Source organism: Neopsephotus bourkii, unplaced genomic scaffold (assembly GCF_033783945.1).
Source record: "Neopsephotus bourkii isolate Nb327-2 ecotype Australia unplaced genomic scaffold, CSIRO-AGI_Nbou_v1 NB_1723, whole genome shotgun sequence".
In the NCBI taxonomy this organism is placed as follows: domain Eukaryota; kingdom Metazoa; phylum Chordata; class Aves; order Psittaciformes; family Psittacidae; genus Neopsephotus; species Neopsephotus bourkii.
In genome coordinates, this window is record NW_026902197.1 from 162,788 (window position 1) to 170,379 (window position 7,592).

Here is a 7,592-nt window from a genome sequence, read left to right on the forward strand (position 1 = left end):
CAGACAGGCACGGAAAGAGCCCTGTGCATGGAGCAGGGCCCATGGAGAGCAGCACCCATGAGAGCAGCGCCCATGGAGAGCAGGGCCCATGGAGAGCAGCGCCCATGGAGAGCAGCACCCATGGAGAGCAGCGCCCATGGAGAGCAGCGCCCATCGAGAGCAGCACCCATGGAGAGCAGGGCCCATGGAGAGCAGCGCCCATGGAGAGCAGCACCCATGAGAGCAGCGCCCATGGAGAGCAGGGCCCATGGAGAGCAGGGCCCATGGAAAGCAGGACCCATGGAGAGCAGCGCCCATGGAGAGCAGCACTCATGGAGAGCAGCGCCCATGGAGAGCAGCACTCATGGAGAGCAGCGCCCATGGAGAGCAGCGCCCACGGAGAGCAGCACCCACGGAGAGCAGCGCCCACGGAGAGCAGCACCCATGGAGAGCAGCGCCCATGGAGAGCAGCGCCCACGGAGAGCAGCACCCATGGAGAGCAGGGCCCATGGAGAGCAGGGCCCATGGAGAGCAGAGCCCATGGAGAGCAGTACCCATGGAGAGCAGCGCCCATGGAGAGCAGGGCCCATGGAGAGCAGCGCCCATGGAGAGCAGCGCCCATGGAGAGCAGCACCCATGGAGAGCAGCGCCCATGGAGAGCAGGGCCCATGGAGAGCAGCGCCCATGGAGAGCAGGGCCCATGGGGAGCAGTGCCCATGGAGAGCAGCACCCATGGAGAGCAGGGCCCATGGAGAGCAGGGCCCATGGGGAGCGGGGCCCATGGGGAGCGGGGCCCATGGAGAGCAGCACTCATGGAGAGCAGCGCCCATGGAGAGCAGCGCCCATGGAGAGCAGGGCCCATGGAGAGCAGGGCCCATGGAAAGCAGGACCCATGGAGAGCAGCGCCCATGGAGAGCAGCACCCATGGAGAACAGCACCCATGGAGAGCAGCAACCATGGAGAGCAGCACCCATGGAGAGCAGCGCCCATGGAGAGCAGCGCCCACAGAGAGCAGCGCCCACGGAGAGCAGCGCCCATAGAGAGCAGCACCCATGTAGAGCAGCGCCCATGGAGAGCAGGGCCCACGGAGAGCAGCGCCCATGGAGAGCAGGACCCATGGAGAGCAGGGCCCATGGAGAGCAGAGCCCATGGAGAGCAGGGCCCATGGAGAGCAGGGCCCATGGAGAGCAGCGCCCATGGAGAGCAGGGCCCATGGAGAGCAGCGCCCATGGAGAGCAGCGCCCATGGAGAGCAGCGCCCATGGAGAGCAGCGCCCATGGAGAGCAGCGCCCATGGAGAGCAGCGCCCATGGAGAGCAGCGCCCATGGAGAGCAGCGCCCATGGAGAGCAGCGCCCATGGAGAGCAGCGCCCATGGAGAGCAGCGCCCATGGAGAGCAGCGCCCATGGAGAGCAGCGCCCATGGAGAGCAGGGCCCATGGAGAGCAGGGCCCATGGAGAGCAGCGCCCATGGAGAGCAGCGCCCATGGAGAGCAGGGCCCATGGGGAGCAGGGCCCATGGAGAGCAGGGCCCATGGAGAGCAGCACCCATGGGGAGCAGCGCCATGGAGAGCAGCGCCCATGGAGAGCAGCGCCCATGGAGAGCAGCACCCATGGAGAGCAGGGCCCATGGAGAGCAGCGCCCATGGAGAGCAGCGCCCATGGAGAGCAGCGCCCATGGAGAGCAGGGCCCATGGAGAGCAGCGCCCATGGAGAGCAGGGCCCATGGAGAGCAGGGCCCATGGAGAGCAGCGCCCATGGAGAGCAGGGCCCATGGAGAGCAGCGCCCATGGAGAGCAGCGCCCATGGAGAGCAGCGATGGAAACAGGAACAGGTGGGATGTGCCTTTCCAAAGGGGTCCATCAGGACAGAAGTGGGTGTCGAAACCAGGGCTGCTGGCAAGACAGCCAACAGAACAGCCTGTCCTATGGAGTCATTACACACCCCGAGAGGAGAAAAGATAACACCCCAAAGGAAGGGGAGCTGCTTTGGCAGCAGGAGCGGGTGAGGTGCAGGCTGTGGATGAAGGCTGATGCAGAACAGCTCTTCCCACACGCACGTGTTTGCAGGACAGGGTTCAGATAATTTCCACGGCTCCATGGGGCTCCAGTTCCCATTTTAAGGGGAAGGTTTTGGAATAACACTAGGAAAGATTTACACAGAAAGCTTATCTTGGGTCTCCAGGCGTTGCCAAGCACCTCTGCTGCTGCAGGAAGGCAAATATGCTTTCAGGGAAGTGCAGCTGTGATGAGGCAGCGGTAAACCTGGGTTTAGCACTGTGCTCCACTGCATCTGTGGGATGAACTGTATTAACTAAGCAGCACATTGCAACAAGTATAATGGAGCAGAGTTTCCAAGTCAGTGTCACACAGACTGCAGCGCTCACCCCAGAGATGCACCTCGATTCATGCACCACACACAGTCCTTGTACCCGAGGATGTGAACGCTGTGGGGACAGGATCAGAAACAGAAGTGGGTGAAGCAACATGCCAGAAACTCCTCACATTCACTCATGCACCAGGAAATCACTGCCACTGGATGCGGGTTGCCCACAGCACAAACACAAATGGGGTTTGCTGCTGCTTCTGTTTACCAGCAGTAGCAGTGGGTGCTTCAGCAGCACAGGAGCGTGTGTCCGGGGCTCCGAGATGCTGCAGTATCCTGAGGAATGGCAGGGAGTGGAACAGCAAACACTGCGCAGAGAGCGAGCCTGGAGGGTCAGCAAAGCACTTCAGGAATGGCTCTGGAGGCAGAAGCACCTGGAACGCAGAGAGCCTGAGCTCACCCTGTGAACGCTCCCTGACCAGCACCCATCAGTGGCTGGCTCATTGCAGAGAGCTGATGGGGAACCCCAGGGGCTGCTTCATCCTGGCCTTCATCCCTGGCTGCTTCATCCTTGGCTCAGAGCAGAGGCAGAGAGAACCTCAGCACCTCCCTGCCTGCACCAGTGCTTCTGGGGTGGTACCCAGTGAAATAACAACAGAGGGACAAAGCAACGGACTGGTTTGGTCACAGAGATAAAGCTGTACCATAAATACAGTAACTGGGAGGACAGACAAATAGAAGGGATAAAGGCAAGTGATAAGGAGCCTAAAGGAATGTGGAGATCAAACGGAACTTAACCAGCCCCAAATGCCTTCATGCTCCTGATAGAACAGGCTAGCAGGGAGCGACCACACTCCAGTTTAACAACTGGCTCATTTGCAGTGGAAAAGAGAGAGAAAAAAGGTGTTTCAGAGGGAACACGAGCAGAGCTGCGGATGGGTGTGCAGGGGGACGATGCTCTGTGTGTGGGGAGCCAGCCTGGCCCAGAGGAGCTACTCCAGTAGTTGTTTGTCACTGGCACATCTTGCTCCATCCCCGCTGGGCTGGGTTTACTGGCTGGCTGCACTGGAAAGCAGAGCTCCAAGGCAACGCCAACGCAGTTTCCAAAGCTTTAGTGATGGAATCAGTAGCAAAGGGAAAGCTCCTCCTGAGCTTCTGATCCTTGTGAGTATGATGTCCTGGGTTGGACCATCACCAGCTCGGAGCCTTGTCTAAGCTCAAATGGATCAACAGTGAAACCAGAGCCCCACGACCTTCAGTAGCTGCCTCGCACTGTGTCTCCTGGGAGCTCCTGTCAGCACAGGAGAGGTCCTTGGTTCATTTTTAGGTTCACGAGGAGCAAAGCAAGCAGGGTCTCAGTTTAGCAACCATCCAGGCATGGATTTGCGGTATAATAATAGCAACCACGGTGTCTCCCACAACAATCCTAAGCAGCAGCATCTCCCGAAGCCACAGAAACACTACACAGCTCCCCCAGCCTCGCCAAACAGCGTCATTATCTCTGCCACACTTTGCTGTCCATGGTCTGGTCAGCAGGGAGCCAGGTTTGAATCCTTCCTCCTGCTTAGGGAGCAGCAGAACCTGCCACAGCAATGCAGGAGAAGGGGAGATGGAGGCAGGGTTTGCACAAACACAGGGAGGAGTGCTGGGGTGACCTGTGGGGCTGGCACCTCGCACTGGCACTGCCAGCTCCTGCACTTCATGGTGCTCTTTGCACATGGTACAAAATACACCCTCCTCCTGCGTGCTGGCCGGTGGGAACGGGCTGTGAGGTCCCTGTGAGCAGGACTGGGCGCTGGAGAGGAGCTTGGGCTCCAATCTGCACTGATGTGGGAGCTGAGCTGCTGCAGAGCAGTCCGCAGGCTCGGAGCAGCCCTGGATGCAGGCAGCCCCCAGCATCCCGGCTCCTGTGCCTCCCACAGCGTGCAGGACACAGCCGGAGCAATGGAATACCTGCGCCGTGGGCTCAGGGGCCGGGTAACGTGAGCCTGCCCTGCCCTGGCAGAGCTATTCAGGGAAGGCTTTCTCAGCCTTGTCCTTTCAAAGGAGAGGACAAAGGAAAATACCCAAAGTACCCAAAGCACCTGAGAACCGCTGTGAAAGGAGCCCTTCCCTCTGCCCTTCATGTGCAGGGCGCACTCAAAGCATCCACAGACTCCGTTGCGACAGTCAAGAGCTCCTCCAGCTCCCCCAGGCACCACGGAACCTGCGAGCACCCCACCGGCTCCCCAGGGGCTCGCTCCCCTGGTTTCTGTGTTAGATTCAGGGCTTAGGGCTCCTAAATTCAGGGCTGGTTTTAGCTGGAGAGACTCCGGCCCCGCGACCAGCGCCAGCGCTCACCTCGCTCGTGCTTTGTTACTCGAAGGGACCTGTTTGCTCGCTCGGGTGGAGCGGGCTGCATCGCGGCCCCAGGGGTAAACCAGCCTCTGTCCTGCTAACAGGGCAGCTCCTGCCCTATCTCCTCCTTGCAAGAGCCCAAGAGCGGCCCCTGCAGCCAATGCATCTGCTGGCCCCGCGCAGCCCCGCTCCTGCTCCCCCTTGCGCGGCCGGGGGAAGGCAAGAGGAGCGCAAATAAACCCCTGCAGTAAGGAACCCATCAGGATTCCCCTCCCGTCAGATTCCACCCTGAGCAGGCCGCTCCCTGCCCGCATCCTCCCTGCGCTTGCAGCCGGATGGTAACGCGAGGAGGGGGGGTACTTCAGTATTAACTGCAAAGACGTGGCCGATGCGGGTCAGGATAAAGCAGACAGTGAAAGGCACTGAGAGCAGGGACTGAACAGCCTCATGCCAAGTGATAGGAACTTTCCTTTCCTTCTGCAGCCCATGCAGCCCCTGCAGTGTCCACTGCTGCTGTGCTGGTGCAGGGCTGCTCTGGATCCTGGCATGCTGGTGTTGGTACCGGGGGGGAAAAGGCAATCACTCTTATCTTAAGGAAAGCTGAAATCCTGGAGCACAAGACCCAAACATCAGGAAAAGAGCCTGTGGCCACCCTAATCCCAGCACATTTAGCATTCCTGTTCATGGAATGTGGACTGCAGCTAATGCTGATTAACATTTCCATGTTACTTCCCATAACCACCTCCCCGGCTGTGGCAGTGACTGGAAACACACAGTTTGTACCTGTCCCATCACGGAGGAAGCGCGCTCTCCCAGCCAGTGCCATGGAGAATGAAAGGCTACTATGTTTAACTGATCCTAATACGGATCAATTCCTGAACGCAGGAATGGCATCCTTTCCCCATAGACCTCCCCCTGGATAAGCAGAGCTCGGTAGCAGGCTAATCCTGGGCTGGGAGGACGGCGCTTGGCATGGAGCAGGGCAGGCAGAGCGATGGATGGAGCACTGGTAACCGCCAGCCCATAAATAATGCAGCTAATTTTACACCTGCACTCCCTCATTCCTGCGTGCGGGGAGCTCAGGCCCAGAATTAGAGCAGCTTACAGACATGATCCCCAACGTGACAAAGGCAGAGCCATGCCAGTGGGTGCCGTGCCCTCAGCACCCCATTGCTCCACACCGCACAGCCTGCTTGCAGGGTTTGGGCAGCGCGGCACGGACACAGCACCCATGGCAGGGGGTGGAACTGGAGGAGTTTAAGGTCCCATCCTCCCCAACCCATGGCATGGGTCTGTAACGGGACCGCAGCTGCCAGACACAAGGCCCCCGTCCTACTGCCCATTCTCCTTCAGCACCTTCTCCTCCTACCTCCGTTTCCCCTGCTCCTGCAGCAGGAGCACTGGTTTCACCCCTCAGTGCTCAGAGGAGCGGCTCAGGCACTGGTTTGGGATCATTCTGGGGCACCCGGGCTTTCCCTGTTAGAATAACCCCGACCCGTGCTGTGAGCCCGCAGCTCTGGATCACAGTTAGTGCTTATGTACTATTAGTTTTCCCAGGATGGAAAACCCCATGCTGGCCCATGCAGCTGGCACTGGAAGTACTTCTGTTGTGTGGAGGAGGAGTGCTGGAGAGCAGAGGAGCCCTGCGGATGCTGCGTTTGGAGCCGTGCTTCATTCCCCGTGACTGAAGCGATGATGAAGGATGCATAAGAGAATGCACATGAAATGATGGGCAGGGGACGGTGGCTCCTGACCCGCGGCAGGCGGGGCTGCAGCTGCTGCTCAGGTTAAGCTGGGGCTGAGCCGCATCAGAACACATTACAGGGAAGAGCTTCTGATGTGGGACTCCATGAGAAGGAACCAGCGCGAGGAGCTCCTCCCGGCTGCACCCAAGGGCTCAGTGCTGCCAGGGAGGGACCAAGGAGCACGCGGGGAAGGCCCCAGCAGGCCCTGACCCTGCCTTGGGAGGAGGATCAGCACAGAGCCAATGAACCAGCCCCACACCAGTGCCGGGGCCAGAGCGAGAAGCAGCTGGTTTGAGGGCACCACAGCAGCGCTTTAAGCATCGTCTCATTTTGCTATTGAAGGAGCCAGAACTTCCTCAGCTGGGTCCATGTTCACCAATACAGCCCCATTGCTGTGGGGCAGAGGGAGGGCAGCGCCTTCCCCACACCCTGGCTCCCTCCAGGGCAATGGGTTTGGAGGGACCCTGTCCCGCTCCCCAGCTCCACCATCCCAGCAAGCAGCCCCGCAGTGCTGACTCTGCCATGCACCGGCTCCATCCCAGGGCTGCTGCAAGAGCCAAGGAGGGGGGAAGAGGGAAAGGGAACGCCATGGAAATGGAAACCCGGCAGTGCCGGCAGCAGCCAGGGGAGGGTCCCCCAGGAAGGTGGTTTCGGCCCCCCCCGCTCCTTCGCTGCCCCGCAGCAGCCCCATTTCCATGCAGAGGCGCTGACTGTGGCTCCCTGTGGCAGTGCTGACCAGGGCAAAGCCTTGGCTGGATCCCCACGTGGCAGCAGAGCCCCTGCACAGCCCCGCCAGTGCCCGCACTCCAAAGCCCGTTGGAGCCACGCGGGCACTTAACGGCCTTAGGCTCGACCTGTTGTTAGCTCCCGATTCCCGGTGTGAGCTCCCGCTCCCCGGCACGGAGGTGACACCGGCAGGGCCAGCACCCGGATCCTGCCCTTCCTGCGGCAGAGCCAAGGCCCCACGTGTGGGGCAGCTCCAGCCACGTGTGGGGCCGCCGTGGGATGCGCCAGCCCCCGGGACCAAAGCACGGGGACGCCAGGAACGCGCTCACCTGCAGGGATGCCACGGCCGAGCCGGGGGAAGCGCTGGGAGCGCTCTGCTACCTCCTCCCCTCTCCCGTCCCTGAGGATGGAGCAGCACCAGGATCCCACCCGACACAAACCCTGTGCTGGGCAGGCTCTAAACGGCAGCAGGAAAACAAGGC